Source organism: Solanum stenotomum, chromosome 9 (assembly GCF_019186545.1).
Source record: "Solanum stenotomum isolate F172 chromosome 9, ASM1918654v1, whole genome shotgun sequence".
Lineage (NCBI taxonomy): Eukaryota > Viridiplantae > Streptophyta > Magnoliopsida > Solanales > Solanaceae > Solanum > Solanum stenotomum.
In genome coordinates this window covers 37094130-37119690 of record NC_064290.1, presented here as the reverse complement: position 1 = coordinate 37119690, position 25561 = coordinate 37094130, and positions in this window count along the sequence as shown.

Sequence of the window (25561 nt, the reverse complement as noted above, 5' to 3'; positions counted from 1 at the left end):
AAATATGATAAAAAGGACATTTTGGTTGTTGAAGTATGCATTTGCCAAGTTTGAGAATCACCATGCACTTTTAATGTAAATCACAAGTCATAAGCACATTTATCATGCAAGAACATTGTAACATAATAGAACTATCTTTTTAGTAACCTTAAGTTGTACTTGTGCCATGTATGATTGGCATCCCATAATACCAACCACACTAAGTACTCTTTGAGATCACACTAGTCATACATAACATACATAGACCTCATCATAGTCAATACTCATAGACAAGGAAATAGTCATGTACATTAACTTGAACATAAGGGAAGTCATCCATAGCAACAATCCATTCAACATACATGCATACATTCATATCTTATCATAGCATAAGAAACCATCCCATAATACCTTTCAAAGTCTACTTGTGAAATGTAAAAGTGAAGTCCCATACCCCTACTCCTACTAAGTAAAGCTCATCAAGAAGACATAATTATAGTTCGTGTCATATTGATTATCTTGTCATGTAGGGAAAATAGCCATAACCGACATACACTATGTGAGCTACATGAAATCCGGTGTCGTGTAACCCCACACCAAAAGAAGGTATCCTACTTGCTTAAGGTAGAACTAAATATATTAGCTTTTAGGTGGATCCACTAGCTAAAGACCTATGTGGGCACATAGTTATAGGATAGAGAGATTGCTTGTAGAAACCCGACCTATTGTATTGGCGGAGGAGCTTCCATCTCATGAGAATAATTTAGATGACCCGGCCTATTGTATTGACAGGAGGGCCTCTACCTCATTTTCCATATCCACTCGGTGCTAAGCATTATTTCCCAAATTATACATTATTAATCTTGAATTGCATTTACATGTGTGAAGGAATAACTTGCCCTTTATTCAATACAACTCATAAAATAGCTCATAGATTCAACTAGGTGAGAATGGACTTTCAACCTTAGAATCATCCTTAACATGTGAGTAAACCTTTCACATCATGTTCATAGTGTTTCATGAGAATAGCCTTTCAATCAACACAACAACATTATCATCATCCTAGACAATTCATACATAGTAATGTGTAAGGGTAAGGGGAGAATGATCTTTCAACAATACCACAATTTACATAATAGTCATAGGATCTTCACTTTCTAAGTGAACCATAAGTTCATACTCAACTTCCATCAACATGTACAAACCTTCATAATTTACCCTTCAAGGGTCATGAATCATGTCTCATAATCACACCTAGAAATACTACATTAGGCATGGATAAAACAAGATTCAATAACTAAAATACCATAGACACAATTACATAGTATTCATCTTACATCAATATACCCATCACAATTCATGAAATTGGGGTCATGGGGAAATTCATGGGTTCATGTGGGACATTACTATAAAAATCACCATTAAACAACAATTCAATCATAATATAAGACAATTAACTCATTGAAATCATTTTTAGGAAGAACCCATGACTAGATTGAAAACCCAAGATTTTGAAGAATCTACCAATATGAAATTGAGAGTTGAAGGGCTTCATGGAAGAAAGCTTTCCATGAATCAAGACTCCCATACCTTGTTTGAAGATTTCCTCATGAATTGGAGTTGAGAAGGTGAGTTCTTGAGCCCTAATCTTCAAGTTCTTGTTTTTCTTCAATGGAGGATTTTTAGTGAGAGAATTATTGAAGAGGAGATGGGTCTTCTTTTAATTCTTTCAAAAGTGACTTAAATTGAAGGAATTTCAATCCTAAAAAGGTTATATACTTATTGGGAAAAGAGTAGAATAAAGTGGTTTTAATTTTGGAAGAAAACTAGGGACCCCTTTAAGTTACAACTTAATTTTTCCTAACCTTCACGACTTAGTTCGCCCATTGCACCCCTTAGCTCGCGAACCGCACTGGGGCGACATGCCTAATGGACCCTTGGCTCGCCTAATTTTCTAGAATGCTCCATCATGGAGCATTTCCCATGGGTGAGATGAAGGTCTTTTTGGTGATGCGCCAAGTGGGTTGGCGATCCCCGACCTAGCTCGCCTAAAATTCCAGTAGCTAGGTCTATGGAAGGGTGCCCACTAGGCGAGGAGAGTCCATTTGGCTAATCGCCAAGGCACTTGGGCAATGCTACTGCCCCATCGTCGAATGGACCAAAGGAAAAATTGTTTTCCTCCATTTTTCTTAGGTGATCTAGGCCCTTTCTCTTTCTCTAGACTCTTACCCCATTCATTTTAGCTCTAGTTAAGTCTACGCATTTCCGGAGTGTTACATTATCTCCCCCTCGGGGACATTCGCCCTTGAATGACGATCTAGACACCTTACGGAAAAAGAGACTCAAGACTAGCAGCCCAACATGCATACAACATCAAAATAATGCACAATTTGAAGGAGGAAACATCAACTCCATCTCAAGACATAATCAATGCAACACAAGGATGTAGGAGTTACATCCACAACACATTATGCACAAGACTCGTCATTTCTCATAAGCATAGGAGGAATTATCTTCTCCATCTAAAAGAAGCTTAACAAAACATTATGGAGCCAATACGCCATATCATCACAAGTATAGCAAAACATGTCCATCAAATCATCTCATGAAGTCAAGTATGCAATTATCATACTACAATGCACAATAACATGAGGAACATATATAAATCATGAAAACTCAATTTATGCTAAATATGAATTCTCACAAGAACATGCATATCATAAGGAAATCATAAAGAACACTCATAACAACACATAGGACTTCCAAAACACCAAACTCAAGAAAACTACTTACCTCGAGTTTGGTTAAGAGTAGAAGGAAAAAGATGAAGATAGTGGGACTTCATATCGGCCTCGGCCTCCCATGTAGCACCTTCAACTAAGTGATTCCTCCATAAAACCTTGAAGCTACTTCTTTGTTTCTCAACCTCTTAACTTACCGGTCTGGAATCTCTACCGAAATCTCTTCATAGGAAAGGTTCTCATCAACTCCCAAACCCTCTAAAGGAATGATAGTTACCGAATCACCAATGCACTTCTTGAGAATAGAAACATGAAATACCGGGTGAACCGGAGCCAATTCATTTGGCCAGTTTAATTCATATTTAACTTTCCCAATACGCTTCAAGATTTGATATATGCCTACGTACCGGGGACTAAGTTTCCTCTTCTTGCCAAACCTCATCACACCATTCATAGGTGAGATTTTTAAATAGACCCAGTCACCAATTTCAAATTCTAGATCCCTTCTTCTATTGTCGACATAAGACTTTTGCCGACTTTGGGCCGTCCTCAACCTCTCTCTAATGAGCCAGACCTTTTCAATGGCCTCATAAACTAGTTCGGGATCGATTAGAGCAATTTCACCAAGTTTTTCACGACCCAGAGGTACCCTTGATGCAACACGGTATGCTTGACCCCCAAAGGGGTATCATACAAGACCTTAGCATACATAAAATTAAGAAAATAGATATGATGTGAAACTTAAAATTTATACAATCGAAATCTTTTTATTAAAATCAAAAGCGAAGTCTAGACCTTGTCTCATTAACCATCTACTACAATAGAATGCCAAAGAAGGGTCATAGCCTTTTACAACCAAAAGTCCCAAAATAGAATAATGGAAAGCAACTAGAAGTAAATGACATCTTGTCCTCGAACCATGAGGACTCACAAAAGTCTTGGAGATAAGTAATCCAAACCGTTGTCAAGAAAGGAAGTACACTTCACCTAGCCGGAACCTACAGTTATCGAAATTGCAGAAGAAATAGGGGTTAGCACAAATATGTACTAAGTATGGAAAGCATGCATAAAAATCCTTGAAATATGATAAAAAAGACATTTTGGTTGAAAAGTATGCATTTGCCAAGTTTGAGAATCGCCATGCACTTTAAATGTAAAACACAAGTCATAAGCACATTTATCATGTAAGAACATTGTAACTTAATAGAACTATCCTTTTAGTAACCTTATGTAGTACTTGTGCCATGTATGATTGGCATCCCATAATACCAACCACACTAAGTACTCCTTAAGGCCACCCTAATCATACATAACATACATAGACCTCATCATAGTTAATACTCATAGACAAAGAAATAGTCATGTACATTAACTTGAACATAAGGGAAGTCATCCATAGCAACAATACATTCAACATACATGTATACAATCATATATTATCACAGCATAAGAAACCATCCCATAATACCTTTCAAAGTCTATTTGTGCAATGTAAAAGTGAAGTCTCATACCCCCACTCCTACAAAGTAAAGCTCATCAAGAAGTCATAAGTATAGTTCGTGTCATATTGATTATCTTGTCATGTAGGGAAAATAGCCATAACTGACATAGACCATGTGATCTACATGGAATCTGGTGTCGTGTAACCCCATACCAAAAAAAGGTCTCCTACTTTCCTAAGGTAGAACTAAATGCATTAGCTTTTAGGTGGATCCATTATCTAAAGACCTATGTGGGAACATAGTTATGGGATAAGGAGATTGCTTCTAGAAACCCGACCTATTGTATTGGCGGAGGAGCTTCCATCTCATGAGAATAATTTAGATGAATTGTCCGGTTGTATTGACGGGAGGGACTCTACCTCATTTTCCATATCTACTTGGTGCTAAGCATTATTTCCCAAATTATACATAATTATTCTTGAATTGCATTTACATGTGTGAAGGAATAAGTTGCCCTTCATTCAATACAACTCATAAAATATCTCATAGATTCAAGTAGGTGAGAATGGACTATCAACCTTAGGAATCAACATTAACATGTGAGTAAACATTTCACATCATGTTCATAGTGTTTCATGAGAATAGCCTTTCAATCAACAAAATAACATTATCATCATCCTAGCCAATTCATACATAGTAATGTGTAAGGGTAAGGAGAGAATGATCTTTCAACAATACCACAATTTACACAATAGTCATAGGCTTTTCACTTTCTAAGTGAACCATTAGTTCATACTCAACTTCCATCAACATGTGCAAACCTTTATAATTTACCTTTTAAAGGTCATAAATCATGTCTCACAATCACACCTAGAAATACTACATTAGGCATGGATAAAACAAGATTCAATAACTAAAATACCATAGACACAATTCATAGTAATCATCTTGCATAAATACACCCATCACAATTCATGAAATTTGGGTCATGGGGAAATTCATGGGTTCATGGGGGACATTACTATAAAAATCACCATTAAACAACAATTCAATCATAATATAAGACAATTAACTCATTGAAATCATTTTTAGGAAGAATCCATGACTAGATTGAAAACCCTAGGTTTTGAAGAATCTACCATTTTGAAATTGAGAGTTGAAGGGTTTCATGGAAGAAAGCTTTCCATGAATCAAGACTCCCATACCTTGTTTGAAGATTTCCTCATGAATTGAAGTTGAGAAGGTGAGTTCTTGAGCCCTAATCTTCAAGTTCTTGTTCTTCTTCAATGGAGGATCTCTAGTGAGAGAAATATTGGAGAGCAAATGGGTCTTCTTTTAATTTTTTCAAAAGTGACTTAAATTGAAGGAATTTCAAGTCTAAAAAGGTTATATACTTATTGGGAAAAGAGTAGAATAAAGTGGTTTTAATTTTGGAAAAAAACTAGGGACCCCTTTAAGTTACAACTTATTTTTTCCTAACCTTCATGACTTAGCTCGCCCATTGCACCCCTTACCTCGCCAAGGGCACTAGGCGACACACCTAATGGACCCTTGCCTCGCCTAATTTTCTATAATGCTCCATCATGGAGCATTTCCCATGGGCGAGATGAAGGTCTTTTGGGTGATGCGCCAAGTATGGGTGGCAACGGAATCGGGAGGTACCGGTACCGGTTCCGGTCCGTTCCGGTCCGTTACCGGTTCCATCTCGGTTCCGGATAGTGCCGGTTATATCCGGACTTGTTTCGGTCCGGGAGGGGTAACGGGACGGAAACCGGGATTTACCGGTCCGTCCCGGTCCGGTCCGGTTCGGAACTTTTTTTTTTTTTTTTTTTTAATCTGAAATTTTGAAAAAATAGCCGTTGAGAGCCGTTGGGCAACGGGTTTTGGGCCCCACCAACGGCTCTTTCACCCCATAACCCCCCATTTACACCTCCCTACCCCCCAAACTTTTTTTAATACCCCAAACTTCTTAAAACTACATTTTCAACCTTTTTTTTAACTATAAATACCCCTAATCTTTCATTCTTTTCACTCACAAAAATATCTTATAATCTCTCTACTCTCTACTCTCTAAATTCTCTTATTCTCGACTTCTCGTTAAAATTACGAATTTGATCTTTGGAAATTGGAGCTTCAAAATTCAACTTTCAATTTTCGCCTTCCGGTCATACACGTCTACTTTTTTAAGTAGACGTTTGGTACATTCGTTCCAACTCACTTTTCATTTAGTTATTTATTTGTTTACATTTAATTATTTATTTGTTTACATTTAATTATTTATTTTGTGAGTAATTAATCTCTAGTCTCTACTTATTTAGTTGTTTATTTGTTTAAAACTTTGCTAATCATTTTCGTATTATATATAATTTGCTCACTTTTTATATTTTGAATATGGATTTTGGAAAAAACATTATTGAAAAGGGTAAAACAACCATAGTTAATTCGTTCACTAATTTATCTAGCTCAAAATCCAAGAAAAATAAAAAAACCGGTAGTACTTCTCAATCTAAAACTAAAAAAACTTCTCAATTAAGAATAAATACGGATGATTATACGCATGTTGATGAAACTGTTTTTAATATTGATAGTAATAGTGGATTAGATCCTTATCATGAACATTTACAAAGAAGATTTGGTAATTTTGAAGAGGAATTACCTGAAGATGATGAACATGATGTTAATGATTATGTTGATAGTTTTGATAATAATGTTGATGAATATGATGATGATGAAACTGAGCCACCGTCGGCTACTAGTCCCCCTCCCAATCCCTCTTCCCCGGCTCCCGCTCCCTTTCGTTGTCCTGCTCCCATTCCCCCCGTGCATCCTAGGACTAAGGTAGAACGCGCTAAAAAATCAGTTGTGTGGCAATTTATGACTCAGAATGAAGATAAAACACAAGCTATTTGTAATAAATGTAAACATAGAATGAATCATAAAACTGTAGGAAAACAGGGTGGGACGGGACATTTGAGTAATCATTTAATGTCATGTTGTAAAAATGAATTTTTGCATGCTAAAGCTGTAGCCGAAGCTAAAAAAAATGGTACCACCCTTCCTGAAAATGTAGGAGTAGATGGCTCTAATATGGTCCAAACACAATTAAATCCTTCTAATGTTTCTGGTTCTAGTATACAACGGTCATATAGTAGAGAAAAAGATCTTGAAGAATTAGCTAAAATGATTGTTGTTATGGGTTTGCCATTTAGTTTTGCTGAAAATCCCGGTTTTATTCATTATATTCAAATTGTGTATAATCCACATTTTAAAGGTTTTACTAGAAATACAATTAAAAAGGCTATCTTTGATTATCAAGCTCAACATTTTCAATATCTTCGTTGTTTATTTTATTATAACAATTGTAAAATAGCTATTACTTCTGATATGGGCCGTAGTGTAAATGGTAATGATTATTTCACAATTACTGCGCATTGGATTGATGAAAATTGGACTTTGCAAAAAAGAATTTTAGGTTATAAATGTTGTGAAATGCATAAAACCGGTAGTTATATAGCTCAAACAATTATAGATGTTTTGCAAAACTATGGAATTTGTGATAAAATAAGTAGTGTCACATTAGATAATGCTTCTAATAATAGTAATGCTGTTGAAATACTAAAACCGTCTCTTTGCCCTATTTATATTGATGGTTTTCATATTAGGTGTGCTGCACACATATATAATTTGATTGTTAGAGATGGTATAGCAATATATGATGATGGTTGCACAAAAGTTGAAACTGCATGTCATTTTATTTTTAAATGTCAAGTTAAGTCTAGACGTAGAGATTTTGAAAATCGTTGTCGTGAATTTAATCTTCCACCTAGAAAAATTCCAAAATCAGTGTGTACAAGATGGAATTCTTTATTTGAAATGCTTGAAGTTGCTTATGAATATAGGAAACCTTTACAAATGGTTTGGAATGCTCATAATTCAAATATGACATATAGACTTGATGATAATGATTGGAATGACATAAAAGAACTTATAGAATTCTTAAAAGTTTTTTATTTAACTACAAAAAAAATATCTGCACTTTATTATCCAACTATTTGCTCTGTTTTACCTAATATTTGTGCTATTTCTACTAAATTTTATAAATTCAAAAATAAACCAAGATTTGAACAATCTGTTAAGAAAATGATTGAAAAATTTAAAAAATATTTTATTCCTATTCCTCAAATTTATTTAACTGCTTGTTTGTTAAACCCACATTACAAAGATGAAGGTGCATCACGAATGGTTGATAAAATATATTTTAATTTGGGTATTGATAGTGAAGATGATGAAACACCTAGTTGTCAAGATGTTAAAGATAGTATAAAAATTGAAGCTAGAAAATTGTACGACTTGTATAATTCTAATATAAGGAATGTAGTACATAACGAAGAGCCTCAAAGTTCTAGGAGTAGATATAATAATGAAGATGATATTGATGATATGATAGATTGTATTATTGAACTTTCTCATAATGATAGAAATGATTTTGATGCATATATTAATCAAAATACAGAACCTACTACTATTGATCTTCTAGAATGGTGGAGCAATCGCGGCAAAGGATTTCCAAAACTACAACCGGTTGCTCGAGATGTGTTAGCTATTCAAGCATCTTCAGTAGCTTCGGAAGGCGCTTTTAGTGCAGCAAGATTTCAAATTGGAGAGCATAGATATTCATTAGCAGCAGATAGCTTGGAGATATCCGTACTATTTAGAGATTGGATTAATGGCGAGAGAAGGAGTTATGGTCGTCCACCTCTACCGACCAAATTTGAAAATGACGTTGATGAAATAATGCTAGATTTTAGTGATGACGGCATTGATGCAATGGAAGAACTAGCTAATCAACCAATTCCAGAGCATGTTACTAGAGAAATGTTAAATGATTTAAAAAAAGATTTCCTTGGTAGCATGAACTATTAAATTTAAATGTCTATTAGTATGAGTATAATAATTCGAGGTCTAATTCAAACAGAACCCTTCCTAGAAGGTGGCTGTGTAGATTAGATTTTTTAATACTCTACTAATATTTTGTAACTCAACTTGTACTATTTAATTAATATTAATAAAAGTATAGGCTATTCGCCTTAATTTTTTTTTATTATTGTCTTCAAAAGTTCAAATTTAACTTTTAAAGTGTGAAATTTAAACTTTTATAGTTTTAAAGTTTGAATTTAAATTTTCAAACTTTTAAAATTTAAACTTTAAAGTGTGAAATTTAAATTTTTATAGTTTTATAGTTTTAAAGTTTATAATTCAAATTTAAATTTTCAAACTTTTAAAGTGTGAATTGTGAAATTTAAACTTTTTATAGTTTTAAAGTTTGAAATTTGAATTTAAATTTTCAAACTTTTAAAGGGTGAAATTTAAACTTTTATAGTTTTAAAGTTTGAATTTAAATTTTCAAAGTTTTAAATTGTGAAATTTAAACTTTTATACTTTTAAAAGTTTGAAAGTTTGTATTTAAAACTTTAAAAGTATAAATTTTTAAGTGTAATATTCCTAATTTTTTAATTTTAATAAAAAAATATAATTTATAACGGTTGGACCCGGTTTCCGGTCCGGTCCGTTACCGGTCCGGGACGGGTACAGGTATTTTTTTCCAGAATTACCGGTTCCGATCCGTCCCGGTTCCGGTTCGGTTCCGGCCCGTGGTGCCCGGTTCCGGAACGTCCCGGTCCGGTAGTTCCGTTACCGGTTCCGTTGCCACCCATAGCGCCAAGTGGGTTGGCGAGCCCCGACCTTGCTCGCCTAAAATTCCAGTAGCTAGGTCTAGGGAAGGGTGCCCACTAGGCGAGGAGAGTCCATTTGGCTAATCGCCAAGACACTTGGGTGATGCTACTGCCCCATCACCGAATGGACCAAAGGAAAAATTGTTTTCCTCCATTTGTCTTAGGTGATCTAGGCCCTTTCTCTTTCTCTAGACACTTACCCCATTCATTTTATCTCTAGGTATCTGATTAACGTCTCAAGGACCACTATTCAGTATAATAACTCAACTAAATGAGTTGGGGTTGAATCCCACACAGAGTGGTACGTCTTTAAGATTCAAAAGTAAAGTAGGAATATGTTCTAATCAGCCATAGGAATAGACATTTACAAGTAAAAACATAATTTAAATTAAGGGGTGACACGAATGTCAAATAACAGGGGGGTTTTGTTTTCGCTATCAGCTACAACAACAACAAATAACAAGAATTTAACAATAATGAGATGTGTTCTTGGGATGTGATTGGATTATAGGCTAAGGTAGATAAATGGGTGATTGCAACTATTAGTAAATAGCTGTAAATCAGTGAATAATCTAGACTTTAGTGGGGATAAACTTTTTCTTTAACAATTTACTCCGAATCAAGTTGGTTTCTGTGAACACCAACAAGCATGCAAATAAAAACAACCTTCGCTTTAATCTATTCACTCTCTCGAGCTGAATGTGCGGAAAAGGGTTTAGAATTCACTCTCTTGAGGTGAACCCATGACAACCTAATACCCACAAACCATCGTTTCAGTAATCTTGGTTTTAAAACCTCTCTCTCGAACAAGCCAAAAATATGAAGGTAGATTTGCATTTGCAACTACAACCCTTTAAATTAAACCACAATTACTGAATTAAATGACTTCTGAATAGCATTTAAACTAACAATCATGAATACCCATAAGCTAAATCAATGCATAATCACACCCTAAGAATTGGGATTTTAGCTAGACATCATAAAAAGATAGAAATCATTACCAAATTGTGTTTTCATCAACTGGGTAAAACTCATTTCGTCTTTACAAAGGTCCAAATTGAAGAATCTCAAAGACCCACTTCCAAATTCTCAAAAATGGAAACTTCAATTCTTCAAAGCTAAGGAAAAGTTGTCTCAAAAACTCAGAGTTCAAACTCAAAAATTACTCTAATGAATGTTCAAAATAAAATTTGATACTAAACATAATATTTGAAAATGTATTTATATTCGCCAAAAATATGTTGCAAAGGACCATTCGGTGTAGTAAGTCAGGCTCGCCGATCAACTCGGCGATCCTCCATTTGGCCAAGCTCATCACCTTTCTGCTTTGGCCTTCAGCATCCTCAAGTTTTGTAACTTTGGGCGATCCAACACTGCATCGCAGAACCACTCAGCGACACACCGACTGCTCCTTTCTATCGCCAAATTGATTTTCTCCTACTGCGTTTGTCATTAAGGGACTCACTAAAAGGACTCGGTGATCACCAGACCTTCATTTCTTCGCTCTTTCAGCTCTCTCCGTTCCTCTTTGCAAGTTAGTGTCCATGCTTTGTTTCTCGATCCAAACACCTGGAAATCAAGGGTTTTACATCAGTTATTGGCACAAAACAAGCATTTGAGGACACAAAATCTATCCAAATAATGCCCTAAATGAGTCCAAATCGTGGACTCGTCAATACCCCAACTTAAACTTTTGCTTGTCCTCAAGTAAAACTCAAGTTCAGCAGTTCAGAAAGGATGTCTCAAACAGTGCTACACAAGACTCAATCACGAATGCACACAAAAAGACTCAACTTACTCATGCAAGGATCAATTGTGCAGTCAAAGATTCAAGTGTGACTCACCATTATCAAAGATTCTCAAGTTCACAATACTTGTTTCAAATGCAAGTTCAAGCTCAACAAAGGTACTCAAATGCCCTCACACAAAGGATGATTCCATATTCACACACAATGGTTCAACAATTTATAGCTTCGAAATCACAATCAACACTCACACTCACAAAGATGAACACATGCATGACTCCACCCATAGGTTTGCCCTTATTTTCCTATCAACACTTGTTTCAGCTCACTCAAGATCAAAAAGGTATTTTCAAGGCTTGTAAAGGGGCTGAGTGTAAAGGTATGGTCATTTAGGCTCAGTGGCTGCTATCCTCATGAAATGTGGTATAAACAACACTTTCTTTCATTTTTTTTCATCATTCTCATTCGTGCTCAAAAGTCACCCCATTATTCACTTTCCATGGAATACCGGACACCCTATTTTCTTTTGCAACTTTATTTCAAACTTTTTCATTCTTTTTCTTTTTGTTTTTCTTTTCTTTTCTTCTTTTTTTTTTGTATGGAGCGGTTCCATCTTTATCAAAACCATGGGTCAAAGGGAACTTCTTTGCATTTCTTGATTTACCTTCTCTTTTCACCACACCCACAACTTAGGATTTTGGCCTAAGTTGGCTATTCAAACAAACCACAAATCATGAGGATTATTATGGGTAATGCATAAAGAGAGGTCACAATTTGCATCAAGTTTCTTCCAAGAAAAAGGGTAAGGCTCAAAGGGTGTTCAAGCAAAGATCACACACTCACAAGGTTGGCCACAACAGAGGTATAATGTCAAATTGTTTCACACTCTTCAAGGTTTCCTAAGATCATTTCAAGATACTGCATCACTTAGTCAACCAGACCAACGGGGCAAATTTTAGGTGTCAACACACATGGTTCACGGTAAGCTCATCACACAAGGCATTGACACCAATATCAAACAAGACTCCACACTTTTGCTAGTGTGCAATATTCATCACAAGAGACTCATTCAATAACCGGCTAGTCACAACGAGATGCAAAAAGTTCACATATTGTCTATGCAACTTAATTTGTCCTCATCGTAGTCGCGCATTCATTTTTGTTCGATTATGAGCACTATTAAAGTCATCAGTATTGATCAAGACCGATACTCAAATTTGCAAGAGAACAATCACATTCAAATGTGATCAAGAGGTGGCACAAAATGTTTTGGAGGGGTCCAAAAATCATTCACAATTAAAAGAAGGAGCCACAAGCTCAAACATCCATAAAAGTAGTATCAAAACACAATATATAGCTCAAAAACCCAATATATACAGAAAATGTCATCAAAACAAAAGGTAGGTATGAAAGTACTTCACCTCATCACAAAACAAAAAGAAATTTGTCCTCAAATGAAAGAAAAATATCCAAAAGTCAATAAAGAAAGACAGAGAGGGAGGTAAAGAGAAATCATGTCTAAACAATCGCTACATCTGTCGGGGCATCAATGCTTGGTGCAACACTCTGATATTTTGGGCATCAGTGCCCGGAGTTACATCAAAAGTAGAAGGTCCACTAGGAGCTTCCAAAGGTGTGTTTTCCAAAGATGTTTGCACAGTTGCATTTATCATGGCCTCCTCAGTCTCCGTAAGGCTCTCGTAAGAAGCCTTCTCAACAACCTCAAGCATCTCCTCATCTGTCACAACCTCAGACTCGGGATCAACTACCTCCTCAATTTGAATATAATCTATGGTGGAAGCTGGAGTCATATCAGGCTCAACTGGCATATATGGGATCTCCACCGTCCTAAAAATCATAGACATGTCTGTGGACTTCAGCTGGTCCACATCTCTCCTTAGTGCAGCAATAACAACCTTTAGAGTTGTCACCTCCTCAGTGGCCCCTTGGCCACACTCAAACACCGCTATCCTAGCCGCAAGGGCATCAATGGTAGCATTCTAGGGTGTCACAGCGTCAGTGAGGGTTGTCTGGATCATGACCGGAATGGAATCCTCAAGTCTGGTAGCATGACGATCAGCAGAATGGGCTAGCTGAAGGCCCAGGGGCCGGAGTATGCAATGTTGCCTCTGCAAGTAGTGTCTGAGGATCTACAACCAAGGATGTATCCACCGGGGTTGCCTTCTTCTTCTACGCCTCAACTTTCAAGTACTCTGCCTCAATCCTCCGAATATTGGTAGACGATGTGGGAATCACTTCCACATCTTTCTTCTCATCTCTAGGAACCTGAGATCGTCTGCATAGCTCGGTGATCAACATCGGAAAGGGAAGCGATGTTTGCCTCTGCTTGGCCCTCATAAGCATCTTCTAAGCCATAATCATCCTAGATTCAGTCATGTCCCATTAATGATACACCCAAGACAGGCTGCTTAGGTGTGTCAGAGAATTGACTCGTTCTAGGATGGCATGATGGTACAACTGATGAAGCCAAACCAATACCTCACAGCTATATTGAGGTGCTTCTTTTCAAAGGCCGCCCCAACCTCAAGCCATTTGGGAGTACCATCTGATATTAACAGCACCAACCACTTTTTCATGTTTTCCAGTATTTTTTTCCTGATCTTATACTAAGAGTCATCCTCAAGCCTCATCGTACATTCTAGGACTGCAATATTGGAAACATAATCACACTGCACCATTTAACCTCTAACGACCACATAGTCAACCAGCTTGAATTTGGCTGCTGGGTTCTTTCTTAGTGGTATCAATGCACTGTAAGCATTGTAGAATTCTCTGACCCAACTCGGAATGTATGGGCCACGGGGTTTGATGAACAGCTGGAACTTGTGAGCCCTTAGGCAGCTCATGATCTCTAGGTACCTCTCTATCACCCCATCAATAGAGAGACTCTTCTCCTCTCTGATGGTCTTCAGCCCCTCAGTCTCCAGTCTATTAATAGATCGGGGAGAAATACCCTGTACTGGTGGTGCTAAGACCACTGCCTATGTTGGAGCGAGAGAAGGAGTAGTGGCCCGGGATGTCCTGATCCTAGACGGACCATTCATCATTTTGGATCTCATCTCCGCTCTCTTGGCTGCTACTAGCTCATCTTCCTCAGGCTCAAAAGTGGTAGCCTGAGGATCCTGGTGCTCACCCTCACTCTCAGAAGTGGTGAGGTGAGTGGCATAGATGTTGTCACTGTCGGAGCTGGCCTCCGGTGATGCAGGTGCAGGTGCCTTTCCCTTTCACTTCCCACCTGATGTAGGGAGCTTAGTAGCCTTTGTCGTGGATGTAGTTGCATCCTCGTTGAACTTTATTCCCTTGGCCCTCTTACGGGGCGACATCTTCCCGCCACTTTTGGTCTAGCCATGTCTGCAAAAACATTGAGAAGAATTAGGAACATTTCAAGCAAATGTGCATAAAAATGAATGCAACCAGACTAGCAGATCAGGTCGGCGAGTCGCCGAATCTCTTTGGCGAGCCAAATCGGGATCGCCGAAAGGATTGGCTTAAAATTTTCTCAGATGAATGGAGTGTCGGCGATGGGAAAGGCCTTTCGGTAATTCGCCAACAGCATTCGGCGAGCAAGGACAAGCCCGCCGAAAGTTACAGTGCATTTTAGGGGTTAGGGACGCAGACAAAGGAGATTAAGAAAGACATTCGGCAAGTCACCAATTGCACTCGGTGAACTCAGGATTCTCGCCGAAAGTTACAGAACCTTACTCAAGATTAAGCATGAAATTAAAGGCGATAAGGGGGATTCGGTGAACCGTCGAGTGGTTCAGCAAGCTCGACCCAGCTCGCCAAATGACCCCACGTGCCTACTCTCAACCATAAATTCCAAATACTAACCCGTAGCCCCCGAAAACAAAATTAAACTATGCACCCATTCAATTAAACCTAGACCATACTACCCATGCCCCCGGGATACTCAGACTTCTCCCGGTTTGGCTAAATTTGGCCATTTGACAACTTTTTCCCTTAAGAATGACGTCAACCGCTCTATCATTTGGCAAATTACATCATTAGGCACAAAAGTGGGTTACTTAGACTTCACCCGACTAGACCCAACAATATGCAAGCACAACCCCACAATTTTGATCAATTTTAAGGCATAAAATCTCGGGAAATTAACATTATAGGCATTACGGGCAAGATATTTGAATTAACATAGGCATACACGCATACTATTACGATCAGAGAGGCCCAACACACATCACTAAGATAAAAGTTCATTGCATAAGAGTAAAAATTGCTAAAAATGAATTCGAGGTTCGGAAAACCAACCTTAGATGTCGATTAAATAAGTTGAAAAGCTAGGCGGCAAAGATTCCAACTCCGAACACAAACTTGATGACTAATACGAGATAAAAATGCTAAAATATGGAAAATCGTGTGTGGGTGTGTGTTTGTTAAGTTCAAAAGTGAGGGAAAATGAGTGAGTTTGAAAGTTTAAACCTTTCGCCTTTAAAAATCGTCCAGTTCTCGCCCATTCGGCGACATAAGTTTTGCTCGCCGAATCACTCAGCGAGACGCCAAGTTGGCACTTACCTCGCCGAGTTTTACAGGACCTCTAGCTAATGTGGGGGTCCAAACGGCGGACTAAGTCGTCATCGCCGACCTGGTTGGGGATTCTTCAATCTGCTCCTGGGCTTGCTGAGTTTTATAGACTCAAACCCTAGAATTCCTTGAGTCAATGGCGGTCCAAGTCGGGCTCGCCGACCTTTTCGGCGAGTCACCGACTGGACTTTTAGCTCGCCAACCTGCAGTTTTCAAACATATCCTACGCTTCAACCTGCAAAATCAAAACATGATTATTTCTAAAACTAAAATAAAGCGATAAAACACTTGGGTTGCCTCCCAAAAAGTGCCTTAGTTAACATCGTGGCACGACTTCCCCACTCAATCTTGGCTTGTGGGGTAGAGACGAGACAACACATGACCCATTTGGGTCTCCAGCAGCTGAATAGATTTGGAGTGGGAAGCAGTCATCTGATTCAGCAATGAGACATTCTCTTTTATTTCATTCAACACTTTATTGTGTTCTTCGACTTTCTGAAGAATAAGTGAGAGTATCTCTTCTATTTGTCCACCCTCGTGCAGCTTGGACTTTAACCGCTCATGAGGGGGAATGTACCAATCTTTCTTTTTTTCCGGTGCTTCCAATTCCATGATCTTTTTGGCCACTAGATCCAGCTGAGTCAACAGTGTGGCCAAAATCTGGTCCTTCTCAGTCTCCTTGATTGTCTTGGACATGTGATCCAGGAGCTGGGATGTTATTGCATTGGGTAGTCGTGTGAGACCCCCCGGAGGCATTTGGTCAACCTTCTCTGTTTTTCGGACCAAGACCTCTATAGAAACAGTCCAGTAGCATGTTATCTGAGATTCCATGAGCTAGGCACTGCAACAATAGTGACTTAAATCTCAGCCACAACCCATGGATTGACTCACCCGCCATTTGCCTGAAACTTAGGATGTTATCCCAAAGAATCATCATTCTCAAAGGAGAGTGGCCCATTTGGTCACCGTTGCTACAAGACAAGCTCCTTTATTCTGCTCTAAACAAGCAACATAAAAACCAAAACTAAAAGTAAGTAGATTCAATTATAACTAACGAGAACAAAATTCAACTTAAATAAATAATCTTAACCAACACCACTCCCCGGCAGCGCTGCCATTTTAATTAACGTCTCAAGGACACTTCATCCAATTTTAAGTGTCAACGATCGCTAGTCAGTATAATAACCCAACTAAATGAGTTAGGGTCAAATCCCACAGAGAGTGGTACATGTTTAAGATTCAAAAGTAAAGTACGAATATCTTCTAATCAGACATAGGAATAGACATTTACAAGTAAAAACATAATTCAAATTAAGGGGTGACACGAATGTCAAATAACATGGGGGTTTTGTTTTAGCTATCAGCTACAACAACAGTAAATAACACGAATTTAACAATAGTGAGACTAGTTCTTGGGATGTGATTGGATTATAGGCTAAGGTAGACAAATGGGTGATTGCAACTATTAGTAAATAGTTGTAAATCAGTGACTAAGCTAGACTTTAGTAGGGATAAACTTTCTCTAGAACAATTTACCCCGAACCAAGTTGGTTTCTCCCGAACACCAACAAGCATGCAAATAAGAACAGTTTTTGGTTTAGTTTATTCACTCTCTCGAGCTGAATGTGTGGAAAAGGGTTTAGAATTCACTCTCTCGAGTTGAACCCATGACAACCCAATACCCACAGATCATCAATTCAGTAATCTTGGTTTAAAACCTCTCTCTCGAGCAAGCCAAAAACACGAAAGTAGAGTTGTATTTGTAACTACAACCATTTAAATTAAACCACAATTACTGAATCAAATCACTTATAAACAACATTTAAACTAACAATCAGCAATACCATTACGCTAAATCAACCCATAATCACACCCCAAGAATTGGGGTTTTAGCTAGACATCATACAAAGATAGAAACCGTTACCAAATTGTGTTTCCATCAACTGGGTAAGATTAATTTCGTCTTTACAAAGGTCCAAATTGAAGAATCTCAAAGACCCACTTCCAATTTTTCAAAAATGGAAAACTTCAATTCTTCAAAGCTAGGAAAAAGTTGCCTCAAAAACTAAGAGTTTAAACTCAAAAATTACTCTAATGAATGCTTTGAATAAAATTTGATACTAAACATAATGTTTGAAAATGTATTTATAGTCGCCAAAAATATGTTGCGAATGACCATTCAGTGCAGTAAGTCGGGCTCGCCGATCAACTCGGCGATCCACCCTTTTGCCAAGTTCATCGCCTTTCTGCTTTGGCCTTCAGCATCCTAGAGTTCTCTAACTTTGGGTGATCCAACACTGCATCGCAGAACCACTCGGCGACACGCCGACTGCTCCTTTCTATCGCCAAAATGATTTTCTCCTCCAGGGCTTGGCACACTGGAACTTTAGGCGGTCAAAAGATCATTAGGCGACTTGCCAAAAGGACTCAGCGATCACTAGGCCTTCATTTCTTCGCTCTTTCAGCTCACTTCGTTCCTCTTAGCAAGTTAGTGTCCATGCTTTGTTCCTCGATCCAAACACCTGGAAATCAAGTGTTTTACATTAGTTATAAGCACAAAATAAGCATTGGAGGACACAAAATTTATCCAAATAAATCCCTAAATGAATCCCAATAGTGGACTCATCAGTATTTTGCATCACACCTAACTCACATGAGCTAGGAGTTAAGGTCGTTTGAAGTTGACCCAAAACTCATACTTAGCTTAATTTTGTCAATCTTTCCAAATTTGATTATTTCCAAAAATGGTTTCTTTTTAATTCCAAGTCTTTCTAGTAGCGGGGTATTACAATATCTCCCCCTTGGGAACATTCGTCCTCAAATGAAATTAATCTTAGCAGGCTTAGGGCGTAACATCTAACATCTAGCTCAAACACCCAACTAGATACATGCTGCTTGCGAGACCTTGGTAAACCTGAGATGAAATTCTTAGTGATCATCTCCCACTTCCATTCTGGAAGTTCTATATTCTGAGCCATGCCACCGAGCCTTTGGTGCTCTACTATAACTTGTTGGAAATTTGGACACTTAGCAACAAACTCTGCAATGCCCTTCTTCATACTACTCCACCAATAAACTTCTCTCAAATCACGATACATCTTTGTGGAACCCGGATGGATAGAATATCTGGAGCTATGAGCTTCCTCCATGATCCTCTCTTGGAGTTCATCCACCCTTGGTACACACAACCTACCTTGATATCTCAATACACCATATTCCTCTTTTTCAAAAGCCATTACTTTTTGCTTATGAAAATTTGCCTTCAATTCAAGTAAAATAGGATCTTGGTCTTGCTTTTCTTTCACTTTTAACACTAATGATAATTCAGCCCCATTCATCACCACTACTCTTCCTTCTGTGGAATCCATAAGTCAAACTCCCAATCGTGCAAGTCTATGCACATCTCTTGCTAGCTCTTTCTTATCTTCCTCAAAATGGTGGTACTACCAATAGACAATCTGCTCAAGGCATCAGCAACAAAATTAGCCTTACTTGGGTGATAAAGAATACTCATGTCATAATCCTTGAGTAATTCTAACCACCTCCTTTTTCTGAGATTAAGCTCTTTCTGACTAAACACATACTGAAGACTCTTGTGATCTGTGAACACATCCATATGCACACTATAAAGATAATGGTGCCATATTTTCAAAGCAAATACTATGGCAAGCAACTCTAGATCATGAGTTGGGTAGTTCTTCTCATGAACTTTCAACTGTCTCAAGGCATAAGCTATAACTTTATCATTTTGCATTAACACACAACCCAAACCAACTCTGGACGCATCACAATATACAACAAAGCCTTGCGTACCTTCTGGTAAGGTCAATACTAAGGCAGTAGTCAACCTCATTTTCAATTCCTGAAAACTTTACTCACAAGCTTCAGACCATTGAAACTTAACTATTTTCTGAGTTAACTTAGTCAAAGGAGATGAAATAGATGAAAATTCCTCGATGAACCTTCTATAATATCCAGCCAACCCCAAAAAACTCCTAATATCAGTCATAGATGTGGGTCTAGGTCAATTCTCAACGGCCTCTATTTTCTGAGTGTCAACTTTAATTCCATCACCGGATACAATTATGGCCTAACAATACCATAGACTCAAGCTAAAACTCACATTTAGAGAACTTGGCATACAACTCTCTATCCTTTAGAGTTTGGAGAACTATTCTGAGATGCCTAGCATGATATTCCTCATTCCTCGAATAGATTAGTACGTCATCAATGAATACGATAAAAAACATATCTAAATAAGGCTTGAATACTCTATTCATAAGGTCCATGAATGTTGCAGGTGCATTAGTTAAACTGAACAACATGACCAGAAACTCATAATTACCACAACGGATCCTGAATGCTGTCTTAGGAATATCACAGTCCCTTACTTTCAATTGCTCTTTCAACTCTTTTAACTCTGTTGGTGCCATCCTATATGACAGAATATATATAGGACGAGTATTGGGAAGAATATCTATACCAAAGTCTATTTCTCTCTCAGGAGGGACTCTTGGAAAATCATCTCGAAAGACTTATGGAAACTCTTTTACTATTGGAACTGATTGAATATGAGGTATCTCAACACTAAAGTCATTAACTCGGACTAAGTGATAGACACACTCCTTGGAAACTAACTTTCTCGCCTAAAGGTACGAAATAAAACAACCCTTAGGCATTGTTGAACTACTCTTTCACTCTATAATTGGTTCACTTGGAAATTGGAACTTGACTACTTGAGTTCTACAATATATTGATGCATAACAGGCATGAAACCAGTCCATACCTAAAATGACATCAGAATCTACCATATCTAACTCAACTAAGTCAGTCATGGTACTCTTATGATTGATAGAAATTGTACAATCACGATAGACTCTCTCAGCTAGAATAGACTTGCCAACATGTGTAGAAACACTTAAGGGCTCAAGAAGTTGCTCAGGAAGAACATCAAAATTTATCGCAACATATGGAGTTACAAAAAATAAACTCGCTCCTGGATCTAGCAAAGCATAAACATCAAAGTTAAATACTTGGATCATAACATCATCTAGCGAATCATCTTACTCTTGGAGACTAGTGATAGCATAAAGATGGTTTGATCCTCCGCCTGCCCCTGAAGTAGCTCTTCTAGATGCAACTCTGTCTTGTGGAGCAACTGAAGAAGATTGGGCTCTATTTCCCCCATTACCATTACCTTGCATGTTCTCAGGATACTCTCTCATAAAATGACCATTCTGACCACACTTGAAACAACTAGTGGAGGCATCATGACATATCCCTGAGTGGTTCCTACCACACTTAGAACATGCAGGAGGCCTACTACCCCCTTATGCCATACTACCTTGAGAATAGGCAGGTTTAGCTCTGAAATTCTGACTATTTACTCACATTTGTTCCCTTGTGCAGGTGCACTATCAAATGATGTAGCACGTCGCTTCTGCTTAGATTGGAAAGAAGACCGGTTCGCATTACTCTTTTGCTGCCCGGACTCATCCCCTGATGTCTTAGCCCTCTTATTCTTAAACTCTTCTCTATCCCTCAGCTTGCCCTCCTCAACTTGTTGCACTTGGATCATTAGCCTTGCTATGTCCATATCCTCTATCAGCATAGCTGCTTTGCCTTCCTTACTTGACAGACGAGACAACCCAACAACAAATAAGCTCACTTTGTTCCTCATGTCAGCAACCATCTCTGAAGCATAGCAGGAAAGTGTGTGAACTTCAGACTGTACTCATGAACGCTCATAGACTCCTGCTTAAGGGTGAGAAACTCTCTTATCTTTGCCTCTCGCAACTCATGGGGAAAGAAATGCCCCATGAAAGCACTCTCAAACACAGGCCAACTCATTATTGACGCATCCTCAGCCCTATTCTTTTTCCATTGGTCGAACCAGATTCTAGGGACACCCTTTAGTTGATATACAACTAGTTCTACTCTCTCAGAATCGGCAATATGCATTGTCTCAAAAACCTTCTGAAGCTCCTCAACAAAGTCTTATGGTCTTCAATGACACTTGAACCTGTGAAGCTGGGAGGATTCATCCTTAAGAACTCACGGACCCTTAAATTATCAGCCACTTCCTTTCGATTCTCTCTCTGTCCAAATTGATTGGTCACAACTTGACGTAACATCTGGATAGCTTCACAGAATTCAGCATTGGTGACCTCTCCTTGGGGTTGCACTTCCGGTACATTAGGTACCCCTTGTTCCTGTGGCTCAACATTTTTTCTAGCCGGACGACCTCTGACAGCTCTTCGTAGAGGCATGATTTGAACGACATGCGCAAGCACGAATTAGAAAGGAACTTTTATAGATATTTACTCTATCACATAAAGTGAGTATGAAAGAAGTGAAGGAATTCCTAAATGTTGCAGCCTCATAATTATAGATGTGGCGCGCTTCACACCGATAACTAGGACTCTACAGACACAGCTTCATAGACTCCCTAGGACTATTGAACTTTGTGTTCTGATACCAAACTTATCACTCCCCGAGCCTACACCCTGGGTGGGACTAGCACTCGCGAACCATTGTTGGCCCCAAGTGAACCCTTGTCCTGGCTTACTTACTCAGTGGAAGACTTTAAGCATTAAGAAAAGAACACAAATGCAAGATAATCAATTGTCTCAAACTAAACTCATAATGTTTTAGAAATAAACATTTAACTTAGCCAAAGTGACAACTCAAATCTGAACATAAGACAATAACAAGGTAAAGACAAATGACTAATTGATTGTCTATCTATGAAGCCTCTAAAACTGAGATGAATGTCGGGACAAGACCCAGGACATCCTAATGAACTAAAATACTGAAAATAATAAAAGGGATCCTCCAGAAGCAATGAGGCTCACCAACAACTCTGCAGCTCAACTAGAATCAATGATGCGTTGTATGCTGATTGGTTACCTAAATCTGCATCATAAAAAGATATAGGCCAACTGGCATCAGTACATTGAATGTACGAGCATACGAGGGGAATTCTAAAACAAGACATAAGCTTGAAAGGAACTGAAGGAACATATATGGGCTCAACTCGACTCAACTTAACTTATTTCAATATAAAGCAATAAAACAAATGCAATATAAAGAAAAACTTTTAAAAATGGATAACAACTCTGTGTATTTAGAAATACAATAGTAACTTTGAATATATGCAAAGATACAATAGAAACTATGAATGTATATCAAAATACAATTAACTCTGTGTATATAAAAATACAAAATATTGTTGTGGGAGTTTCTCTAACTGACAAACATCACTTAAGAGCTATTGTGATGATTCAGTATTTTGCCTCATGCTGCTAGGGCCGTCCTATACCTTTTTGATGGTATAGAACCTTACTAGTAAGTGGATCCACTAGTCTATGCTAAAAAGCACTAAGGATTCATCTAAAATGTATAACCATTTCTACCCATGATGGCTACATGGTTTATGGGGACTGGGAGTTGTCTGAACTCTCCCACAAATCGGTGCTCAATACTACTCCCAAAATATAATACTAGCTCTTACGTTTAAAAACATACTTCTTTTTGTGGTTTGAGATAATTGCTCAAAACTTAGCTCAAAGGCTATCTTGGAAATCAAAGTTTCCCTTCTTGCTTAAGTGTGAAAGCATTTACTCTTTTCTGAAAACTAGCTCAAAGGCTCTTTGGAAATCTCAGTTTTCTTTCTTATTTAAATGTAAAAAAAAAATTAAACTCTTTGGGAATACATAGTCCTGATATACTGTTTTGAAGAAATGAACTTCAAACCTTTTACTCTTTACTCAACTCAAAAATCAGGTCTTAAAACAAAGTTAAAATATTTGTAAAAGACTTTTGGAAGACTTTATGAACTCTCTTGACTTGGCTCTTAACTTCTCTTGAGTTGACTCTTAACTTTCCTTAAATTGAATTATGGATTCAAGGATTGTGATTTGTGATAGGAAAGATTTCATGATGTTTAGGAGTGTTTTTAGATAGTTAAACATGAGAAACAATCAAGAAATCGCTGCCTAGAAGCAAGTCCATGACGTGGAGATGCATTTAATTATTTGGTCGCGAAATAAATTTAAGGCAGAATGGTCCATGACCACTCCGCAACGCGGAGAAAATTTTATCAATCCTGAGGAACAGGATTTTTTTTCTAACCCCAATTCACCTAAATTCGATTATTTTTCTTAATTTCTCTTTAGATTCAGATACAAGAATCTAATCAAACACAACTCTAAAATTGACCTTAAACTCTCAAGAACTCCTCAATCTCATCCCAAATTCAAGAATACAACTCAAGAACATCAAAGTCTCAATCTTTTAGGATGAAAATCATACTGAAATAAACACATTTGGTGCATGGGTTACTGAACCCAATGCTATGTGAACTCACATACCTCGTAGGATTAAATCCTTGGCGAAATCCGCACTCAATTCCTCAAGAAATCGACGAATCCTTGCCTCTTCTCTTCTTTTCTCCTCTTATTTTCTTCTCTCAAAATCCTAACTCTTTTTGATGATGCGTAAACTGAACCAAATCAGTTTAGACCCTAACTCAATTACCAAAAACAAATTTAATTAATAGGATAGTGAAAAGACCAAAGTACCCTTCTAAAATCCAGTTTTGACTTTCCTTATCTAGACAGCCCAACTTCAAATGAGCATATCTCCCTTATATGAACTCAAAATCGAGCAAACTCAGTGGCGTTGGAAAGATAATTCAAACATATTTCATACGGTATCTTGAATCACACCTAAATCATCCTGAGATAGGAGTTATGGTCATTTGAAGTTGACCTAAAACTCATACTTGGCTTAATTTTGTCAAGCTTTCCAAATTTGATTATTTTCAAAAATGGTTTCTTTTTAATTCCAAATCTTTCAAGTAGCGGGGTGTTACACCTGTAGTCTAGCCTACCCACTACGATTCAACAAATTATTAATAAACTTCAATTATCCATATAGCATAATTAGCCTATAATCGATCACATCTCGAGAATTCCTCTTAATATTTTTCAAACCCCCTGTTTTCATAATTATTTCAGTTGATTATTAACAAACCAATCCCCCCATCTGACATTTGTTGTCACCCCTTTCAATTTAACTATATGTTTACGATAATTTTTATTCCTATCACTAATTAGATTATATTTGTAACTTCGTAACTGAATTCGAACTTGTACCGCTCCTTGTGGGTTCGACCCAAACCTTTCGTTGGATTTTATACTAGATTACCATCGCCCACACCTAATATTTGATGAGGTGTGATTGAGAATTTATCAAAAATGGCTCTGCTGCCAGGGATTGGTGTTTAGAATTCTATTATTGAAGTTTGAGTGGTAATCTTTTTGTGTTGTAGTTGAATCGACTTACTTTATTTTGTGTTT